The following is a 23829-nucleotide window of genomic DNA, read 5'->3' as shown; positions in this document are numbered from 1 at the left end:
GTATTGATGCAAATACAATATGCCATGGTGATAGATTCTTGTCACACTGCAGCAGAACCAGGAGGAGCTGGGCTGCTGAATCATTATGCTGAATACACCTCAGTAGACCTTTTCTTCAGGTCTTCTTTCTGTAACCACAATACTGCACAGCAGTGAGTGCCCTATATTCTTTATTCTGTCCATGAGAACAATTTGGTCTAGAACAAAGAGAACATTGCCTGATCACTGCCTTGCAGGCTCCTGAGAAGTCATAGAGAACTGGAGATGGAGCCACTGTTTGGTGTTTTTTTCCACATAACCATTTTTCTATATATCCCTTAAAAGCTTTCCCAGGGCAGTTGAACTTTCTGCCTACTCTGCCTAAGCACTTTTTTATTTGCTAGAACTGTATCACTCACTATTATCCTGCTTTTTTCAGGTCATTTAGAAATGTACTGATCATGGGTAGAACAAATCCAAACTGCACCGCACTGGAAACTTTTCCCTGTTGTGCAAAAGATATTTCTTCCCCTACACTTCTTAATCCATAGAATGACCTTTCCTCATCATAAGAGGATTTAGTAAGTTTTTCAGTCTTAGGCACTTTCAGTGAAGGATTCCATCCAGACTGTCTGAATGTTGAAATCCAAATACATTGCAGGATCCATACTACTTTTATTTAGGAATCTGCCAGTTCCTTGATAGAATTCAGACATGTACCTTCCCTCAAAACATGCCCTTGTGTCACTTCTACATTACAAAAGTGGGTTTTTCCTCAGTATACCTGCAAGTTTGATATAAAATACTAATCACTGCAAACTTATACGTGAAGAATTCTCAAATACTTCTGGCACAAGAGTTAACAACTTAACTGTGACATAGACTCATAGAATCAACAAGGTTAGAAAAGACCTCAGAGATCATCAAGTCCAACCTGTCACCCAACACATTGTGACTAACTAAACCATGGCACCAAGTGCCACATCCAATCCCCTCTGGAACACCTCCAGGGACGGCGACTCCACCACCTCCCTGGGCAGCACATTCTAATGGCAAACAACTCTTTCTGTGAAGAACTTTCTCCTCAACTCTAACCTAAACTTCCCCTGGTGCAGCTTGAGACTGTGTCCTCTTGTTCTGGTGCTGGTTGCCTGGGAGAAGAGACCAACCCCCACCTGGCTACAACCTCCCTTCAGGTAGTTGTAGACAGCAATAAGGTCTCCCTTGAGCCTCCTCTTCTCCAGGCTAAAGAACATGAAAATGTTCCAGTTCACGGACACTTCCCATACCAGTCAGAACACATGGCCTTTTATAATTTATTTCTCATAGCTCTTTACATAGCTATAGCAACAGTTTTACAGCCATTGCTATAGGCAGAATTTGATATTAATACTTGTGCTGCAAAGGCTGGTACAGTCATTATTGCTTAGCAATGAAAAGTTCTCAGATGCTGCATTTGGGAAATAACATCATAGAAGAAGTAAGTCTAAGGAGAAGCTAGAAGACTCTGGACTTTTTAAAAGAACAAAACTTAACATGAAATAAGGATTTACTTGAGAATGCAATTCAGTTATTTAAATAACATACTGAAATCAAAGGAAACCAAACTATTGTAATGTGATAAAAGACTTGGGCCTGGTTACTAGAACTGAAAACAAGTAGCCGAAGGGCATGAAAAGCTTTTCATTCTGAACTGGCTGCTTATGTCAGTTTAAATCAGAACTTAATGCTATTTTCACTTAATTTTCCATAGTTACTTTTTCAAAAGAAGTGTTTTGGCACAACATTCCTAGACAAAATTCAACATGCAGAAAGTAATACAAACAAATATCAGATGTCATTCTGCTCAATGTTTCACAACCCACAGTTTGCCTACATGTAATAAATTGATACGATCATTGTCCTCTTCTTTTCCAACCTGGTTAATTCTGTATTCTGTATTCTACTGGATGAGGCACTTGGTGCCATGGTTTAGTTGATTAGATGGTGTTGGGTGATAGGTTGGATTCAATGATCTCAAAGGTCTTTTCCAACCTGGTTAATTCTGTATTCTATTTCTACTCTATTGCACAGTATAACAGCAAACACAAGCAACTGAAACTTGGGATAATTACATGTATTTTGCCAAACTGTACACTAGCACAAGGATTCATGCTCCACCCCAAGGAGTGCAAGATCTCATGAACAACTCCTGCCATGTTCTCTTCTGAGCAATTCATGCTTTTAATTCTTACTATCAGATACCCACTTCAGTAAGGAAGGCAGTAAGAGACAAACTCCTCCTTCAGAAGTTTACAGGGTAGTAGAGGGAGGTGTGCTACATTCTCCAAGGGAGATAGTTTTGTTGTAATTTTATTTTCCAAAGGAATCCAAAAAGAACTTGCTGGCCTCCTGCACAGGGTGTTCTACAGCAAGGACTAAGTATTCTCCTTGTATGGACTATTTTCTGCTCAGTACAGCTAGATTTCCACTGAGACCATAACATCATCTGTTTATGTTTTCTGTCAAGTGTTCAAGCCCTACTTCAATTGTTTTTCTAAGTGTAGGGCCTCTGCTGTAGGTCCTCAAATAAAGTGTGTACAACATTGATCAAAGTCCTGCTCGCACTCCATGTGAGTCTCAATATATTCCTATTAAATGAATACAAGCAGAGCTTCATCTTTAGCAGAATAAGTAAGTACTGCACTGCAGAAGACGAAAGAGCTCAGTTGTTCAAAGTGGCTTAGAGCTTTGTCTAGTCTTTGGAGACCTATCAAAAATCACTGGGAGGATTAACAACATTACACACACATGCTCATTACAGTTAGCCATGATTATGGAGGCACATAGCAGAGTTTTCCTTGCAACTTCCACCACCCACAAAGCAATCCCTGAAAAGAAATGGTATACTTAAATTCTACAACATACTACTGTACTGTCAGAGGATCAGAGTGTGCAGCAACCTGCACACCACATTCTACTTCTCCCTTCATTTTGCAAATATGCAACTGACATCTGCTTTTCAACTTTTGAATTAAGAGGGATTCAAGGTTTTTTTCAGCCGTTGAAACAATATCACTCATTCATTGCAGTCCAAACGCTTCCCTCATTTAAGCACCACTCACACTTCATAGCAAAAGAAACCAACAAAAGTGCTCATTGTTCATTTGTTGATCACAAATGTGTTTCCTATGAGGATTTAATTTTCCAACTATTTCAGCCTTTTCAATAGCTTGTAAGTGGATTTCCCTTAGTTTTTGAAAGTTTGTCTGTGCTCCTGTGCAAAAATTCCCATCACGTTAATAATTTTGTCACATCTACCTACAGTTAAAACGAGAAACAGTGGGTTTATGACAAAATCTGAGTCAACCTTGTACAGAATTGCATTATCCAGTTAATAGTGTACATTATGACACACCAGGGTTAGAAGGACAGGGTACTAGTAAGGCCTTAAACCTGTTGTCCTGAGGCATGCTGGGGACATAGGGTAGAACTCAATAGGAAAACACCAGTGAATTCTTTAAGTGTTCAGTGGAGTCCCCATCACTGGAGGTGTTTAAGAAGAGACTGGATGAGGCACTTAGTGCCATGGTTTAGTTGATTAGATAGTCTTGGGTGATGGGTTGGACTTGATGATCTCAAAGGTCTTTTCCAACCTGGTTAATCCTATCCTATCCTATCCTACCCTAACTATTCAAGCTTACGTAGATCCATGGAGTACACAGCAGAGCGCATAAACTGTTGGAGTAAAACTGGAACACTGAGATCTAATTAACGAAAGATTCTTAGCCAAGATCAGATCCAAGATTAGACACAGACTCTAGAAAGAGTCCACATTACAAAAACAACCTGGGAGAAATACACTGACTTCAAAGACAGAGAATATCTGTTCTCTAGCTTTGAGTTAAACTGCATTTGATCCGTTGAGGAACTGGTCCATATGCTCAAGAGGTATTTTCCATCTCCAGCTTTTATGATTCATACGTAGATTGCAATTTCTTTGCTACAGGGTAAACACATTTTAAATTAGACTATATAAAGAAGCTCTAAGGTTGCCATGACAGTTGCAGCAAAATGCCTTGTTGCTTCTCATTAGAAAGCATAACTTATCTGACTAAATTAGGTTTTTTTCAGCTATTCCTCCAAATGTAGCCTGCAGATCTATTTTGGTTGATCCTTTTTTTTTTTTGTTTGTTTTTAATTTGCATGGTTAATTATTAAGAAGAATGATGATATTTTAGATTATTTAAGCACTCTAACAGCCAGCTTTGTTCTCTTTCATGTAAGAGGTAAGAAAGGTGAGAGATTTTAGAGAACTTTATGTTAAGACCTGGTGTACGAAGGCAGAGAAACAATTCTATGCAACCAGCTCTGCTTTAACTGTCTTCCCTAGAAATGCCACCAACCCAACCAGCCCCTGGACACAGTGCCGTGCTAGCTGTTTCTCCTCTGAAGGTTAGCCCTACTCTCCAGCTAATATTTGCTCTGGAAAATAATTGGCCTATTTTTCTTAATGCAGCCAATTGCAGATCCAGTCATACTCTCTTGGTTAGATTTCCTTTCAAGGTCTAAGGCTTCAAAAATATGAAAGGTTTCAGGCACAAAGAGCAGTTGCTTTTAACTGGTAGAACAGGGGTGCAAATGTCTCCTAAAAATAACCTCTTCTGCTCCTACCTGTCTTCCAATATTTAATAACACTGGAACACTGAAGAAAGTGGGGGAGAGAGTACTTTGCATGTAGGCTGTTACTTGTCATACTAGTTCACATGAAATTTCACATCAAATTGACTATATTAAGCAGAATTTAAAAGAAGCCTCTATGCACTGTTCATTCCAAGAACAATTAAATCTAAAGTGAGAAGAACCACGATGAATTGCTAGCAAGTTAAAACATCATCCCCTGACAGCTTCTTTTAAGACAATGTCATAGCAAAGTCAAAACCAACAAGTCTACAAGAAAAGACACCAAATGACATTTAATACAACACAAGGCAAGTGTGTAAAGTCCTTTGTCAGTCTTTGCTGTTAGACAATGCGCACACATCAGGGACACTGCAGACAGTGTAACAGAAGGACTCCACTCTGCTGCTTCGAAGAATATTATCTGAAGTTTATCTGACAAGATATGAACCTTGAGAAGAATCAGGAATCATGTGGCTAGATGCAGCAAGAAGATAGTTTCCTTAAGAGACTCTCAGATTTAAAGACTTCTGAATTCAATCAACCCAGTACAGAATTTTGTTAGAATTTAACAATGTGGCTGTGTGAACAAAACTAATTAAGCCTGATCGTGAATGTACACAGCTGATCGACTTTAACTGAATTATTCCTTAAGCTCTGAATGAGCTCATCCCTTAACCAGAAAATCTGAAAAGGTGAGAAAGTTTAGCCTCATTCTTGCAAAAAAACCAGACACTGACAACTGAGACTTTTGCCACATTGTTAGGAAATCCCTAACAGCATTCTACCCTCTGAATTGCCCAGTGGCTAATGAAGGGTGGATCTCATGCTTTCCTCTGGTGCAGCATTACCAACCTCTCTCTTCTTCAGGGCTCTAACAACTCATATAGAAATTTCACATCTCTGGAAGGTCTAAGAAGCTTACACCATGCCCTCTCTTCACCAAATTCAGTCAAAATAGTCCAAGTTATAGGAAGCAGTCAGCACTCACAGAGAGAACATCAACTAGATTCAATTGCTCTCAAGGGTTGAGTTTAAATCTGCTGCTGTTATTCAAAATCACCCTGGCAGCTTCAAAATGAAAGTGCTGGCTGGAGCAAAGTATTACGAGGCTTGAAGTTCCAGTTGCTGCTTCTGGGTTCCAGGTTTTAGGGTGTTGGCTCTTTTCTATGTGGATGGCAGAGGGACAGGTAGGAGTTGGCTCGCCCACCAGGTTTCTGCTTTGTGCTGCTACGTTCTACATTTTGCTGTGCTTTTTCTGCAAATAGGCTAAGCTAAGATAATTGTGCATTGTATTATCACATTTTCTCAGTAAAACTTTTTTTCTCAACTCTTTAGCTCAACCCAGAGCACTGGTTTCTTTTGGTGTGTGCTACTTTTCCCTGATGTCTGTGTTGGAGGGAAACAGGGAGGTTAACCTGTTACAGCAGGCTAACCTTTTACCATTGCCAAGAAAAACAGACAAGAGAGTTATGTGAGGAACATACTAGGAAGTTCTCAAGTTGACTTTTGGAATGATTTCATGTCTATGGAAGTCATTACAAATGCTGTTACTTCCCCTGTCAGGAGCATGCACACTTCACTTGAGCACATGGCACTTTGGGACACTTATCATGCTAGTCTAGGGGGGGAAAAAAAAATCAAAATAAAGCACCCTAATACAGCAGCTGTTCAGAAACAGTGTTTTGAACAAAAGCTGTTTCCCCTGCATGCTGATTTTAAGATTAGCTGGGCTACAGATGTAATCTTCGGAACCTCAACTTGAAAGTGCAAAACAGATACCAATGGTGATTGCCCACTGGAATGTGCTGCCCAGGGAGGTGGTGGAGTCACCATCACTGGAGGTGTTTAGGAGGAGACTTGATGGGGTGCTTGGTGCCATGGTTTAGTTCATTAGATGGTGGTGGATGATGGGTTGGACACAATGATCTCAAAGGTTTCTTCCAACCTGGTTTATTCTATTCTATTCTGACAGCAATGATGAGAAAGAAGAGCTGTTATATTTCCCTCTCACACTTGTGCAAACTGCTGCTGTGCCTCAGACAAGTCCTCTATGTTTTCATAGCCATTAGACCTAAAACTTCAGGTTTATATATATAACCCTAATTAAAATAATTAGTTTACCAAGACCTTCTCAAAGCATGCACTCTCCACAACCAAGTCTAGAGTCACACTTTCAAGTCTAGTCAATATTAGACTCATGTAGTTTTTGCAATAGGAACTAAAGCCCAAATTCAATGTTTGGTGAGGGATATAGATATCCAACCAATAGAGTGGTCTAGAGGGACCAGTTATATAGATTACAGAGGACATTTAACCTGCGTTTTGTCATTTACATTAACCCCTGAAAAGTAAGCTCTGTTTTTAAATACAAGTGCTAGTTTCTTTCTAAAGGTACACAACAGATAACATTGCACAATGAAGACTACTGATGCTATCAGATACGAAGCATTTCTCCACAAGAAATAAGAGAAATAATGGGGTTAGACCTTATCTACTGCTATTGCTTCCCTCCAGGCACAGGGTCTCATCCTGCTTGCAGTTTACTTAACAGCTTTACATTCAATTCAGCAGGCTGCTAAGCAATTTTGCCAAAACAATAGATAGTGTACTTAGATGAGCAATCTTTGAATAATACTATGTACATTTACTCATATTCTGCCACTAACCAGAAGAAATGTTTCCTTTTTATTTTGCTTTAAAATGCCTTAGCTTCTCAAAGCTAAGTTTATGCTGTACTTTGCTTGGCAACAGATACAACAGCTCCCAAGCCTCATTTGGCTCAGTTACCTTCAGGCAATAAAAATAGAATAGAATAGAATTAACCAGGTTGCAAAAGACCTTTGAGATCATCAAGTCCAACCTATCACCCAACACCATCTAATCAACTAAACCATGGCACCAAGCGCCCCTTCCAGTCTCTTCCTAAACACTTTCAGTGATGGTGACTCCACCACCTCCCTGGGCAGCCCATTCCAATGGCCAATCGCTCTTTCTGTGAAGAACTTCTTCCTAACATCCAGCCCTAACCTCCCCTGGCACAGCTTGAGACTGTGTCCTCTTGTTCTGGTGCTGGTTGCCTGGGAAAAGAGACCAACCCCCACCTGGCTACAACCTCCCCTCAGGTAGCTGTAGAGAGCAATAAGGTCTCCTCTGAGCCTCCTCTTCTCCAGGCTAAACAACCCCTGTTCCCTCAGCCCTCACAGGGCTTGTGCTCCATACCCCTCACAAGCTTTGTTGCCTTACACATCTTGCTGTACCTGTGTAACCAAGTGGCCAGCTCAGCGTGCCACACTCTCTTGTTACTTTCATAGCAGTCAGAGATTAGCAGGTATGCTCTGACCTTGCCAAAGATGTTGGTGAGGCTGAACTTGCCAATGCAGGCTGTAGATTCTTATTGCTTTAAAGAATAGGTTCAATCTTCCTTATGATGGCTTACCCAAAGTACTATGCTGAAAGCAGTGGCCCCCAGATTTTGCTGAAGAAGCACTGAATTTGGAGTCAAACAGAACCTACAACACCAAATTTCCAGTTGATTGGAAGAAGGCAGCAACCTCTGGCAGAACAAATGAGCAAGCACTACAAGTGGTAAGAGTCAAGAAAAACTGTGTCTGCTAGCCAGGGCTACACTTGGCTGCCTACTACATGAGTCACTCTTTATTAATAGTAGACAATCTCACAAGCCTATAATGTGCATTACATGAGATATACTACAGATGTAGTAAGAGCAGCTGAGTACTAACTGAAGGTATTTGATTTTTTTCAATCCTTCAGTCAATTTAGAAGTGTAATAATTCTTTTATGTCACACCTTGCAATGAGCATTTAACTAGCTAAACCTGCTTCTGCAATGCACTGCCTCCACCTCAGACTGAACTTTAATGAATTATCCAAGAAAAGCCTAATAGAGGCTTGTTGGAAAGCAGTGAGTGCATTTGACGATGTCGAAAAAAGTTAAGAATTCAGGGTGGGTTTTTTTTTCATTCCATGTACTTATCCAAAGATGATTTTAAAACAAATGTAACTAGGATCAAAGTATAATAAGAACTAAGTTTGAATGTTGTAAAACTATGATGATGAATGGTATAGAGGTATGTGTACTTCCGAAAAGATGTTTTATGGAAAGGAGGGATTTAGGGATTTTATACTCAATTTATTGCAAAACTGACAAATTTCCCTCATCAACTTTGATTAAGCCCACTGAATTTTGCTGCAGTTTTTTGGTTCTATGCCAAGTGCCAGGAGGCAGTAACATATTTCTGCAGTGTGTCATCTCTCGTTGGCTTTAGGAAAGGTGCCAGATTTCATTTGACCTTTATAATAAGGTTTAACCCCAGTATTTGGAGTAAGTCAGTCTCATTTAGATGAGCAGTCTGCTGCAGCTCAAACCTAGGTCAACAATGAAGGAATGTTGGTGCCACTTGACAGTTGTTCAGTGGCTTCTGGGAAAATTATAGGTGCCCCAATTGCATTTTCTAGTGGACAAGTTTCAACCCACCACAACAGGCACTTAACCCAAAGTTTGCTGCCTCAGCCTGCTGTGCTCAGCAGAAAGGCAAACAGCTTGCTCAGTACTGAATGGTTCCAAATCAGACTTGAGGCACAGGAGGGGAAAACCATCAAAGATTCAAACCAGCTGAGCACAAGAATCTCTGTAGTATTTAGAATTAGGTATCTTCCAACAGTTTAAAATAAAGTTACTTCACAGGAATAGACCTTCTGTACCATTGCTAACAAATGTTCCAACAACCTTTGTGTTCAGATTCCATACAGGAAACTCACCATTGCCCATCTCTCTGCTACACCTGCAGGTCCCTTTTGTAATCTGCACTACAACTGGTTAAACCATCCAAACTATTACCAGCCGCCATACCTGGAATGCCTTATTAAAAACAACTCTAAATCTAAAACAGATCTATTCCCATACTGAATGATTGATCAGAAGGTTCATTTTGACCTCATGCACTGTGAAAGAGAATACTGAACTAACGATTATATATTTATTTGCTTATCAATACATTATTGCTCCAGCATATATAGAAAAATAGAATAGAATAGAATAGACCAGACCACACCAGGTTGGAAAAGACCTTTGAGATCATTGAATCCAGCCTATCATCCAACACCATCTAATCAACTAAACCATGGCACCGAGTGCCCCATCCAGTCTCTTCCTAAACACCTCCAGTGATGGTGACTCCACCACCTCCCCGGGCAGCACATTCCAATGGCCAATCACTCCTCTGTGAAGAACTTCTTCCTAACATCCAGTCTAAACCTCCCCTGGTGCAGCTTGAGATTGTGTCCTCTTGTTCTGGTGCTGGTTGCCTGGGAAAAGAGACCAACCCCCACATGGCTACAACCTCCCTTCAGGTAGTTGTAGACAACAATAAAGGTCTCCCCTGAGCCTCCTCTTCTCCAGGCTAAAGGCAAGCTGGAATATCACCCTTCCTAGCTTCTCTCTTCTTGATTGGTATTTCCATCACCTGAGTCACGAATAAGCTGTGTTATAAACTATCACATGAAGTGGTAGAAGAGCTGTCCTACTCAAAATTTAGATTTTTCACTGAATGTTTATCATCATCTGCTGATTCCTTTAAGAAAACTGCTAACACTACATACTAAGATATAGTGTTTAATGAGCATGATATTGAAAAGAAAAAGAAAAGCAAAACCACTGCATTCTGACATTGGGGCACTGATGCCAAGTTCAGCACTGGACAAAGCTTTGACTGTCTCCAAGAAAGTATGAAGCTTGTGATGCTAACACCAGAAAGCTAGAGCAATAATTTTGTAACAAAACAACAGCAGAGCCAGACAAAGGAACATTATGGAAGCTTAGCTGAGAGGCATCCTGTCCTGCAGCATGTTTGACATCGTTTCACGTCCTGCATTTTTCACTTCATTAGCTCATAAGCTAATGTCTTGTTAATAGGTATGTGGAAGGGAAAGATGCTGAAATGTTCTACATTATTCTTTATTGCATTTCAGACATGCCAATTATCTGCAGGCTCAGTTAGCATCTGATACTAAAGATGCATTCATATATTTCTAGGACTAGTATAATCTAAACATGTCTAAAGAGGTTCCTGCCAATAACCCTGCGTGAAGGATCTGGAATATTGTCATGAGTGGCTACAACAGTGGGAACTAAATGAACCATCAGACTTGACCACCTCCCTAGTATGCCCATGAGCAAGAAAAGACAGCCCATCTTAATCAGAGGGAAGCTTTCTGCTTGCATATAAGGTGGATTTAAAGTTGCCTCTCATCAACGGTAAGGACATAAGCAAGTTAGAAGGACTTCTGTCCCATTCTTCTTTCTTGTAAGACACTGAATCTACAGTTTCTTCCAATGTCTCACCTTTAATCTGGCATCTGAAACACACATTCTAAGGAACAAATCCATTTATTTTCTTCTTTTCTATATCTACTTTGGCTATACCACTCCAATAGCTCCTATCACTTAATGATTGCTGATATTAAAACTGCTTTTATGGACAGCTGAGCTGCAATACTGAGTGCCTTGTGTCCCACACTGACTGTGTACCTATGATTCCTAAGAAGAGCTAATGTTCCACACACACGGATATGTCATCTCTATCTCTGCCTTGGCTGCCTTCCCACTCAGCAAAAGCAGCATTGTGTTAGAAATCATCTATATCATCATGCCTGATAAAGTGCCACTTCCTCTTCCATTTTCATTAGCAGTTAAGAGCCAGTTGCACTTCAGGAAGCACACACAATCTTCAGAGTACCACAGAAAGACTAAGTTAACTTCAGAAATTCTCACAAAATTGCTGCAGACTTCTTCACACATGAAGTGATGCCACTAGCCAAGAACAGCAGCATAGGCAATTTCAGCTTATCAGTATATATCTCCTCCATTACATCCCTCAAGCCTGTTTAGTGCCTCTGAAGATAGTAAGGTACAATGAAGCTCTGTGGATGCCAGTTCGGAAGATCAGATTTGGTTTGGCTTCCCTGCCTACCCCTCAAACCCTTTAATTAAATAGATTAATACCTTGGCTTAAAAGAATATCAACCTTTTTGACTAATGGCTTCTTATTCAGACAGTGAGAAAGTGGAGTGCTTGGAAAAAGCCAGCTTGAAGCAGGTAGTAATGTCTCTTTCCCAGGACAGTCAGAACAAAACTCTTAATCAAGTTTTAAAGATGCCTCCCCCACAACAAGACACTTTCCCAGGCTCAAGAGAATGGAAAACAAAACAAACAACAAAACACAAAACAAACCAACCCACCCCAAAAATCCACCTCCACCATTCTCTGAACAGCTTCAGATAAATAGAATAGAATAGAATAGACCAGACCAGACCAGACCAGGTTGGAAGAGACCTTCAAGATCATCGCGTCCAACCCATCAACCAATCCAACCCACCTAAACAACTAACCCATGGCACCAAGCACCCCATCAAGTCTCCTCCTGAAAACCTCCAGTGATGGCGACTCCACCACCTCCCCAGGCAGCCCATTCCAATGGGCAATCACTCTCTGTGTAGAACTTCTTCCTAACATCCAACCTAAACCTCCCCTGGCGCAGCCTGAGACTGTGTCCTCTTGTTCTGATACTGGCTGCCTGGGAGAAGAGACCATCATCCGTCTGTCTACAACCTCCCTTCAGGTAGTTGTAGAGAGTGATAAGGTCACCCGAGTCTCCTTTTCTCCAGGCTAAGCAATCCCAGCTCCCTCAGTCTTTCCTCATAGGGCATGTGTTCCAAACCCCTCACCAACTTCGTTGCCCTTCTCAAATAACAAATAACCCTTCAACACTCAAATTCCTCATGTCCATGAGTTAATAGAAATGTATTAAAACCTCCAGATATCATGTTTGAGATAGGTAACCATACTTCAGCTTATTCGATACAATAATACAACCATATCTGGGTAGCAGAAAGCAAAATAAGTCAGTGAAAAAAAGTGTCGTTTTCAGTGACTCGTTGACTCTACCTGCAGAAGCCCTTTCAAATCTCTCACCCAATGGACATTCAAGCCTCACACAGATAGAGGAAGTGAAAAAAAAAAAAAAAAACAAAAAGAAAACTTGTGGGAGGGAAGGAGGAAATCAATTCAACTTTTAAGATTTCTTAGATGCATCAAAGGTCTCAGCCATGCAGTTCTAATAGGTTTCTGTGTGAATTCTTGTAAGATGTATCCAAAAAAGCATTCACTGGGTTCACTGCACGAGATTGAAGAAAATGCAGACAGTATGAATTTGAACTTTAATCTTTTTCTTTCCTGAAAAGCAATCTTGAAAAAAAAAAAAAAAAACAACAATAATAAAAAGAAAAAAGTTTAAATAAACTATATATAGATGCTGGCAAGTTGTAAGGCTGAACACAAATTTCTGATCCAATACAAATGATTTGCCACTCAGCTCATGAGAGTGCACAGCAGTATTCAGCTCTCCCAAACTGAACCACAGCATGGCTATACATCCTCACAGTTGGTACTGGTATTTATAGTATCTGTGAGGCAAGTTTAGAAGCTTATTAAACCCAAACCACAGAAGACAAAAAGCTTACAATAAGGATGGAAAAGAAAATATTAGAGTGTAAATGACAAAGGAAGATGAGATTAAAATGTGTGGGGGTACAACACAGGTGGAGGAAAATTACCACAGGCATGTTTTCATGCATTATGACAAGTTTTCCAGCAGATGCTGGATGGTCTTGACATGCTTTAAAATAACACTCCTAGTAGTTAATCCCTCAACTCTGCTAGCAATTTGACAGGGTTGTAACACTATGAACAATCTTTATTATGCACTTATCTTTCCCTTCCTCCTCAAAAAAATAAATAAAAAGAGATCAAGTGTGTGGAGTGTTAAGTGCATTTCATATGATTTGTTAGGATTATCAACTCCTGACATAGGAACACATCTCCCGTTAACATTAATTGGGAACTACAGGCACATAGAAAGGGAGGAACAGTCATTGTTTCAGCCTTGTGCATATTAGAAATACTCCATGAATGTTTTCTTGCTCACCATCTGGTCATCAAGGATGAGGCAAGAAAGATCCACTGGAAAGAATTCACCTTCTACCTATATATTCTTCATTTTTATCCCCAATAGTGAAAATGTAATGTTCAAAACCAAAATCTTAGCAAGCAAAAAGAACATACATTTATATGGTGAGGAGGCAAAAAGCTTAAAATTATTCTTGACAGCTGAATTAAGACTGAAAGGATGGTGAAATAGGTAGCTAACAGCCAAAAAGCATTTACCTACCTTATTTCTCACACCAGTTTGAATACCAATGATATTCGTAGGTTGTTTGGCTGTAGTTTGAGGCTAAACCTCAACTTACTGGATGCTTTTTCTCTTAGTGTATACATGTCCTTCACAAAACCCAAAAATGTAGCACCCTGAATTAAGGATTTGTTCATGAGGATAATACATTTTTTGTACTCTCCAGAAGTAGTGGGGTGATTTGGGGGAGTTTGGACTGTTTAAGAGAAATAGGCCAGAAAGAAGCAAAAGCAGAGGCTGAGCGAAAGCAATGTTAATATAATCAATACTGAACAAAGAGGTTTTGAAGAGGAAGTTGCTTTAACAGAAATATATTGTTCTTTGATGAAAAAGCAAGCCACGACCTTGTCTACAGCCCCCCCAAAAGCCTTGATTTTGCTGAAGTATCAGAAACATTGAATAACATTCAAATTCTTATTAAAAATCTCAACCAACCAACAAACCCAACCAACAAATGTTAACCATTATATTGTTTCTGGGCTATCATTAAGCAGTTTTCCAGGTGGGTTTATAACAAGTTTTCCTGAAAGCTTTGGCCATCTTTACTACTTCACAACTTGGTTTTAAGTGCTGCAACAAATCTTGACAGGGTGAGGGGTGTGTGGTCTGTGTGGCATAGGAGAACATGACTTCACACATAGCCAAAGAGCATCAAACACACATCGAGCTTAAGTGAAAAGCTTCAAATAATTGGGAGACCCGGCCATAATGACTCATCCCTGATAGCTCACAGAAAGGCACCACACACTAGAGCAGTCACAGCTGTACCACCCCTGCCACTAGTAGTGACTGCATCTAACCAGCTTGCCACAGGACATCCTGCAACAGTCTCAGAGATTAGCATGACCTAGTTTGGCTAAAGCAGGTAGATAACACTCTCGGATTCCTTCACAGATTCAGTTTTCAAGAAGCGTGTGTCAACCCGAGTTTCAAATCCTTTTTGACAAGGGCATATTACCTGATGGGGCTGTGAACTGGACCATCTGCTGTAAGAAGGAGCACCAGAAGTCTTGCTGGCTGTAGTTCTCTGAAAAACAAAAGAAATACAAGTCAAATATTCACTAACATCTCCATCATACACACAGTCAGCTTCACCAATCTCAACCATGTAAACTCCCATAATAAAAAATCCCTAACAAACCCTCAAGAAACCATAAATATGGTACAGTGACATTAAAATCACAGAGATGAGAGTGTGCTGAATTTGCTACCAATACTCCATTCAGTGTTGGACCTCAGAACCTCAATTTTCACCTCAAATTCTGCACATCACCTGGATTGTGAATTTAAATGCCAAATCCTAACCTACACTGGGGCTACAAAGCACTACCCCAGAGGCAGCTAATTTACCCAGATTAAGTGAGCATGCTCTAAATTCACATGTATTTCAGAAAGCTATCTTTAAAGGGGATTGTCAGCTTGTTCTGAGAATTTATATCTGTATTTTTCCCTAAATCATAGTAATGCTTCTTTCCATACTCCATATTAGTTTTATAAAAGCTGTTCTTAGCTCATAGACAATATTTTTTCTTCCAGAATGACTTCACTTTACTTGAAAATAAAACATGGCACATTTTTGCAATAGGGAATAAAAGAGATTAGAATCATAGAATCAACAAGGTTGGAAAAGACCCCAAAGATCAAGTCCAACGTGTCACCCAACACATCATACCTACTAGATCATGGCACCAAGCGCCATGCCCAATCCCCTCTTGAACACTTCCAGGGATGGCAACTCCACCACCTCCCTGGGCAGCACATTCCAATGACTAACAACTCTCTCAGTGAAGAACTTCCTCCTCACCCCGAGCCTGAACTTCCCCTGGTGCAGCTTGAGACTGTGTCCTCTTGTTCTGGTGCTGGTTGCCTGGGAGAAGAGACCAATCCCCCATCTGGCTACAACCTCCCGTCAGGTAGTTGTAGAGAGCAAGAAGGTCTCCTCTGAGCCTCCTCTTCTCCAGGCTAAGCAACCCCAGCTCCCTCAGCCTCTCCTCACAGGGCTTGTGCTCAAGGCCTTTCACCAGCCTCGCTGCCCTTCTCTGGACATGTTCAAGAGCCTCAATGTCCTTCTTAAATTGAGGGGCCCAGAACTGGACACGGGACTCAAGGTGTGGCCTAACCAGTGCTGAGTACAGGGGCACAATGACTTCCCTGCTCCTGCTGGCCACATTATTCTTGATGTAGGCCAGGATGCCATTGGCCTTCTTGGCCACCTGGGCACACTGCTGGCTCATGTTCAGCTGGCTGTCAACCAGTACCCCCAAGTCCCTTTCTGTTTGGCAGCTCTCCAGCCACTCTGACCCCAGCCTGTAGCACTGCATGGGGTTGTTGTGGCCAAAGTGCAGCACCCAGCACTTGAACTTGTTGAATGCCATCGTGTTGGATTCTGCCCAGCTGGTCAAGATCCCTCTAGAGAGCCCTTCTACCCTCTAATTGATCAACACCTGCTCCCAACTTAGTGTTATCCACAAATTTACTGATGACTGACTCAACCCCCTCATCCAGATCACTGAAGGTATTAAACAGGATGGGGCCCAGCACTGATCCCTGGGGGACACCACTGGTGACTGGCTGCCAGCTGGATGTGGCACTATTCACCACCACCACTCTCTGGGCTCGGCCCTCCAGCCAATTCCTAATCCAGCGCAGAGTGTTGCTGTCCAAGCCAGGGGCTGACAGCTTAGCCAGGAGTTTGCTGTGGGGGATGGTATCAACTTCTTTCTGAAGGAAAAACACATATTTGGATTTACCTCTATACATCTTTCACTCACCTCCCTGGTTTTGGTTTCTGAAGCACTAAAAGACCATACCACGAGTTTCATATCTATATCATATTTGCATGTCCATATCACGTGTGTCATATACAGGCCTTATCAAACTGCTTTCAATATTGCAGAAGAATCAATGCCACAGTGTCTAGTAGAATTCCTCTTATTATTTCAATACACATTACCCTCACATTCAAAACAATTTTATATCGTGAATTTCTATGCTATTTATTTCCATGTTTTCCTAGTTTAGGCTAGAGCCTAGGGTAACCTAGAGCTCCTCCAAATCCAGCCTTCACTTACATGAATGTGGTGCTTCTAAACAAACTCCAAAACACCACACACCACAGTCAACAACCAAATATCTTTTGAGCATATCACTACTATATTGCATAGGTCAGGTATTGCAAATACCTTGTAACCACAAGACTATCTGCATGGATAACATCCAGAGGAGGGTCATGACAATGATCAGGGAGTAGGAGCACCTCTTCTATGAGGACAGCCTAAGGGAACTGGGGGTGTTCAGCTTGGAGAAGCGGAGGCTCCATGGAGACCTAACAGCAGCCTTCCAGTACCTGAAGGGGGCCTACAGGAAGGATGGGGAGAGACTATTTACAATGGCCTGCAGTGACAGGACAAGAGGCAATGGCTTCAAACAAGATAAGAGAAGATTTAGATTGGATATCAAGAAGAAGCTCTTCACTGTGAGGGTGGTGGAATACTGGAACAGGTTGCCCAGGGAGGTGGTTGATGCCCCTTCCCTGGGGATATTCAAGGTGAGGCTTGATGAGACCCTGGGCAGCCTGATCTATTTGGGGATGTCCCTGCTGACTGCAGGGAGGTCAGACTGGATGACCTTGGTCCAGGCTGGAAGGGACCTCCAATTCTATATGATCGGCCATGAGATACTAATTTATCAGTACATTATGTCACCAGCAGGATGCTAATAAGAGGACAGATTCATATGCTAACCATATGGACATAAATTATACTGAAATTAAAAAAAAAGCATAAAAGCATATAAGGCAAATCCATGTGACATTCATACTGCAATGTAGTATACTCTCTGTGAGTATGACAATAAATAGCTTATGGCTTTTTAACAGCCAAGGATACAATACATTCCTATGCCCATTGTAGCCACTAGGGCATATACATCACTACGTATTCTAAAGCTGGCATGTCGTTCCCACTAATGAGAAACAGCCACTGCTGTAATTGTTCTTTTGTGTTAGTCTGTCAAAAGGCAGTTACTGTACAGTGTATTTAGCTTCCACTAGACACCCTGAGAACAACAGGCATTTTTTAATGAAACCGATATGCTATGGCAACTGAATAACTTATAGACACCTCAAAAGTTAGAAACTGCACACAATGTTTAATCCAGCTTTATAAAATCTTCATCTGCTTCACAAGTAGGCCCCCTTTAAGTATTGGAAGGCTGCTATAAATGTCTGTTATGACTCCCCAGAAACAAACAGTGAGTGAAGTCATAGAACCACAGAATCAGTAAGACTGGAAAAAACCTCAAAGAGCATCAAGTCCAACCTGTCACCCAAAACCTCATGACTACTAAACCATGGCACCAAGCGACTCAACCACCTCCCTGGGCAGCTCATTCCAGCAGCTAACAACTCTCTCTGTGGAAAAACTTTCTCCTCACCTAGAGCCTAAATCTCCCCTTGTGCAGTTTGAGACTGTCCTCCTGTTCTGGTGCTGATTGCCTGGAAGAAGAGACCAAACCCCACTTGCCATTAACCACTGCAGGCTGTGGTTAATGGAAGGGGTAATATGGGCTAGTTTTGAATCACAGAATCATTAGGGTTGGAAGGGATCTCAAGGATCATCTAGTTCGAACCCCCCTGCCATAGGCAGAGACCCCTCATACTAGATCAGGTTGCTCAGAAACACATCCAGCCCAGCCTGAAAAACCTCCAGGGATGGGGCTTCTATCACCTCCCTGGGCAACATGAGTATTGAGTTTTACTTCTTTTTAATTATTCCACAATGTGTGGTGAAGGCACATTATGCCCAGATACTGAATCTTGTCCCAGCATGTGGACAAGTTCCCCCTCCTTCAGGAGGAAGACAAAAGCCAAGGCATTAGCCAGGCCAGCACGCACCCAACGCATGCAGTGCTCGTGCAAACACCAAATATGGGCAGAATTCTAGCTTCATGCTTTCTATAGGCTGAAGCCAGTTGTTTATGAGAGTGCCCACTGGTCAAACCCAGCCTCAAGGAATCTATAAGTATCACCCAGCTGGTTCCACTTTGTCTCTGTGCTTGCTCGAGAGAGCACAGCCTCTGCCATTGAGCTTATTGTTGTTAGCTTCTGTTATACATGCACGCATACTGAAAGCCTCTGCATCGTGAGAAGCAGTTGGAGATGATCCTCTACAGAGGAGGACCTTTGCTGAGCCCGAGGAGCCCAGTGTCGCCACAGCCAGTCGTACCGACCGGGAGAGCCCACCGTGCCACCGGAGGACTGGACCAACCCCTGAGGGTAAGACCTGCCCAGTTGCCAGGGAGAAGGGACTTGATCGAGACCGAGTCCACCTACGCCTAGCCCTGCTGTAGCGGGACAGGCGCCGCCACGTGTGCCGCTCTGAGCCCTATAAATCTCAGGGAAGACCAAATCATTGTTCATGCCTATATTGCACTGAACCCGGGACCACTCCGAGCGTCCTGCTGTTCCTTTAAGCCCAGCAAATGAGAAGCCGCCGCTTAACGCACCAGCAACCATTGCCCTGCCCTGTCGTGCGAGCCGACTCCCAAGGGCCGACCCTACGGACCGACCCCCACCAGGACCGATCCCTGTTGTCTGGAGGGAATAGATCAAGTCCTGAAGGGAACCTGCTTCTGATCTAAGCCCAGGTTCCATTATTCCCTCTCCACTGCTGTGGAGAGAGAAGACAGTAACCCAACTTGACTAGGAACCAGTCTAGTGCCAGTTGTCTGCAGGACCCCCACTTAGCTACAAATAACAGCTATAGAGTATCTTCCATGTGCTCTCCATCCACTAGCACCCAGTTCAAAGTATCTGCGTCTAGCAGAGTAAGTGCTGACGCATGGAAAGATTATAATACTGCTGTGTGTGGCCAGAAGCCGCCTGCGTCCCGCCGAGTCGCCATCTAGTGGCCTAGCGGTGGAACTGCACCCTTTGTTGTATAAATAGAATAGACAGTTCAATTAAGTTCTAATCATAACATTAAGACACTTGTGGAATGTATTTCACGAACGTGCACTTGAACATGTATATAAGTTGATGATTCATTGGTTACTAATAGTTTGAGAATAAAAATATTTTCATAATTCATATTTCATATTCATAAATTTAATAACCTCTTCACCACACAATGCCATACAGAAAATGACAAGCCACAAATTTTCAAGTTAAATAGAAAAAGTGACATCTTACTCAATCTGATAAAAAATAATGCTTAGAGGAATTACAGTCCTGAACTTGAACCAGCAATAGCTCTTGAAACAATATAGACTTTTATGCCTCCATATCAATCTAACCCTCTCTCTGGTCTGGCTCCAGATACTCTTAAGGCCTTGCTGATTCTCTGTGTGGGGTAAGACCTAGCACACTTAATGAATAGAATAGAATTAACCAGTTTGGAAAAGACCTTTGAGATCATTGAGTCCAACCTATCACCCAACACCATCTAATTGATTTAACCATGGCACCAACTGACCCATTCAGTCTCTTCCTAAACACCTCCAGTGGTGGTGACTCCACCACCTCCCTGGGCAGTCCATTCCAATGGCCAATCACTCTTTCTGTGAAGAACTTCCTAACATCCAGCCTAAACCTCCCCCAGCACAACTTCAGACTGTGTCCTCTTGTTCTGGTGCTGGCCATCCAGGAGAAGAGACTAATCCCCATCTGGCTACAACCTCCCTTCAGGTAGTTGTAGGCAGTAATAAGGTCTCCTCTAAGCCTCCTCCTCTCCAGGCTATTAAAGCCTGCTCAACCTCTTCCTCACAAATGTCATCTCAATGGATGGGAGGAGTCAGCTCAGTGGAAAGGGTTGCTTTGTGCCTTCAGTCTGGTATCACACCTGGCTTCATGGGGAGACAAATCCTACTGAAGCATGTTCATTACTGACATGCTGCTCACCCATGAAGCCATTTTCACTCCTGTGCCATAAATATCCACAATGCCTTGCTTCCTTTGAAACCTCATCCCATTTTTCAACAATACCACTACTATGATGGAAATTCACAGCCAGTGCCACACTGGACATAAGACAACACAAATTGCAAATGCTTTCAAGATCTCTCCAGTACCATATAAATAAAACTCATTTTCTACTTCTTATCCCTCACAGTTAAAAACCCTCCAGAACTGCCTGGAAAAGAACCTGCTTTCTAGTGACACTAGCATTATAACATTTCAGGGAGATAAGATTTTCATTTTTTGTAGCCAGAAAAATCAAGACAGAAAATGTTGATAATTAGCTTAGTCACAGAAACATCTTTTAGGGTTATGACACAAAATGAAATGTAGTGGTGTTGACAGCATGACAGTAGGGTCTTCTCCTTCATGCAAAGGGCACATGGTGCATTCTTCAGCTGGCTTGGCAGCTGAGTGAATAGCGTATGTCTGAGTGACATCATCATTTTGAAGTGATCAGATGATGTAGGAGAATCAAGTATATTGTCCCATGAAAGTGTAAAATCAAGAAGAAAGCATTAAAATAGCAGCTGATCTGGATACAGTGATCAGAACATAAAAAGAAACAGAATTATGCAAAGTGAAGTTTTGAAGTTGTAAATAAAATACATTTGTAAGTTGTGTAGGAAAAAGTATGCGGTAGGAAAGTAAATTTTCCTTAAGATTGCTGCAAATTGTCATCAGGGATTAGTTCCTCTAGCTTACAGAAATCAATGTTATGACAGGAAGAGACAGAGCAGGAGAGATATTGACTGAGCTGTCAACCACAGGAGTACATCTCTCTGAACCTGTGGGTTTAGGCTTTGATGAAGCATATGCATTCCATGGTCGGTTTCATAGGAACTCAGGCAGTCAAAGTACTCACTTGCATTTTATATCCACTGTCTACTTTTGGTCAACATCATGGTGACCTGAAGGCTGATGGAGTTGACATAAAGTTGACATCCTTATCCTACAAAATGTGCAATTAAGGAATTGTAAGAAAGTCACAAGAGTTGGAAACATGCAATCAGATAAGGAGAAGAAATCATCTCAGCTTGAGTGAAGGGGGGAAAAAAAAAGGAAATATTCAATGCTTTGAGGTCAGGAACTCTCCCCAGTACTATAGAGAATGTAGGGAAGCATATCACAGCCATATGTGACAAAATATAGTCATAAAATGGATTTTCAGAATTTCCAGCTGCTTCCAGGGAAAAAAGACTGAGGTAGGTAAGTAGGAAGTAAGAATGGTATTATGTTGAGCAACGTTATATTATCAGCAATCCGTAAATTTAAACAATCAGTCAGGGAACACAACAGAACTGGTATTACTAAGACATCTATTCTGAGTTGTTGAAAGAACACACAAAGAAATACAAGACACATTGTCAGAAGAACTTAGAATATATGACATCTGTTGTGGCCTTTGAATTCTCAGCATCTCTCAGAACAAGAGGACAGTCTCAAGCTGCACCAGGGGAGGTTTAGGCTGGATGTTAGGAAGAAATTCTTCATAGAGAGAGTGATTGGCCATTGGAATGTGCTGCCTGGGGAGGTGGTGGAGTCGCCATCACTGGAGATGTTTAGGAGGAGACTTGATGGGGTGCTTGGTGCCATGGTTTAGTTGATTAGATGGTGTTGGATGATGGGTTGGACGCGATGATCTTGAAGGTCTCTTTCAACTCGGTTAATTCTATTCTATTCTATTCATTTTCCAGAGTACATGAAATGCTGGGCCACCATAAAAGAGACAGTCTTAGTTATGGCAGACAGTGGAATGGGATTTGTTTTGGGGGACTGAAAATCGTGGCTTTCTTCAGAAGTTTGCATAGGTCTGCAAAAGCAGAATGAACAGGTATATATTGATCTGAGACAAAGAAGTAACACACACAAAAATTTCATTTTGGTGATGGTTATTCTCTTCTAGCAGCTCTTCTGCCTCATTGAAAAGGCAGACAAGGATTTTTTTGAATAATATCAGGTCTGAGGTGTTAAAAGATAATGAAGTGACCGCACAGAAGACTGACATGGAGTGGAGGACCTTCAAAGATATACTACAAGGAGTATAAAAATTCATTAGAGGAACAAGTGCAAACAAAAAAACTATGAATGCTTTCATAACCATGTAGGGAGATCATTCTTTCTTTTATTAATGTTCACCAAAGATAATAGGAATTCAGTATTATGCTTATATTGAAGATTATAATAAAGCCAGAACAGAGAATAGCTTTGAAAACACAATGAAAAAGGCAACGGTGCAGAAATTGAAGTAAAAGATGGTACACAGAAGATGTGCTAATCAGAATATTTTACATGCATTACTGTAGTGGGAGGCAAGGACATAAATCATGAAGGTTCAGGAAAGTACCAAAATAAAACTCTTTATTTGCAAACAATACAATCATAGAAAGGTGGAGGAGGCACTCTAATGATCTCTTTAATGGTGAGACAGATAAAAGTGAACAACAAATTTTCTAGATAAAGGAGTCACTCTCAGAAGAACCAAATTTTTAAAGTATCCAAAAGGCAATCAGGCATTCAGGAAAAATGTTGACAGTTCTTGCCAAATTCTAAAGACCAGGATGCAATAAGCTCAATCAATTATTTTGAAGGAATGGAAAGAGAAAGTCACATTTCCAATTCCAAATTAGGGATGTACTGGAAATGTAAGTACAACTTGTACACCTCTGCTCATTACAATCTCAAAAATCCATCCTCCATACCTCTAACAGACACATATTCATTACAAAGAGGAAACTGACAGGCAGCAAGTATTGGTGTCTGACAAAGAGCCTGATGTTCCCTCCCAAGATTAATCACAAAAAAACCCCAAAACAACAACAAAAGCAATCAATTTCAGCTATATGTTTTCTCAAGAGAAAATGCTGATACAGTTAAGGTGCACTTTCTTACAGGATTTAGGAATAATATGCTAGTAGGTGTTTGGCCTGCAAGGAGATGATCTGACATCTTAGCATGGGCATGCAAC

At 41.4% G+C, this 23829-nt stretch overlaps 1 protein-coding gene across 1 annotated transcript in view; it reads right to left on the bottom strand.

The window, feature by feature from the left end:
• RBMS3 (RNA binding motif single stranded interacting protein 3) overlaps positions 1-14927 on the bottom strand; it is a 631327-nt gene extending 616400 nt beyond the window's left edge. The window contains exon 1 of the mRNA XM_054160933.1: positions 14865-14927. The gene's annotated coding sequence lies outside the window, so the exon portion shown is untranslated. The remainder of the gene's footprint in view (positions 1-14864) is intronic.
• Positions 14928-23829: the final 8902 nt, after the last annotated feature.

The sequence above is a fragment of the Dryobates pubescens genome, chromosome 4 (assembly GCF_014839835.1).
Source record: "Dryobates pubescens isolate bDryPub1 chromosome 4, bDryPub1.pri, whole genome shotgun sequence".
NCBI lineage: Eukaryota > Metazoa > Chordata > Aves > Piciformes > Picidae > Dryobates > Dryobates pubescens.
This window is presented reverse-complemented; position numbering and strand designations above follow the sequence as displayed.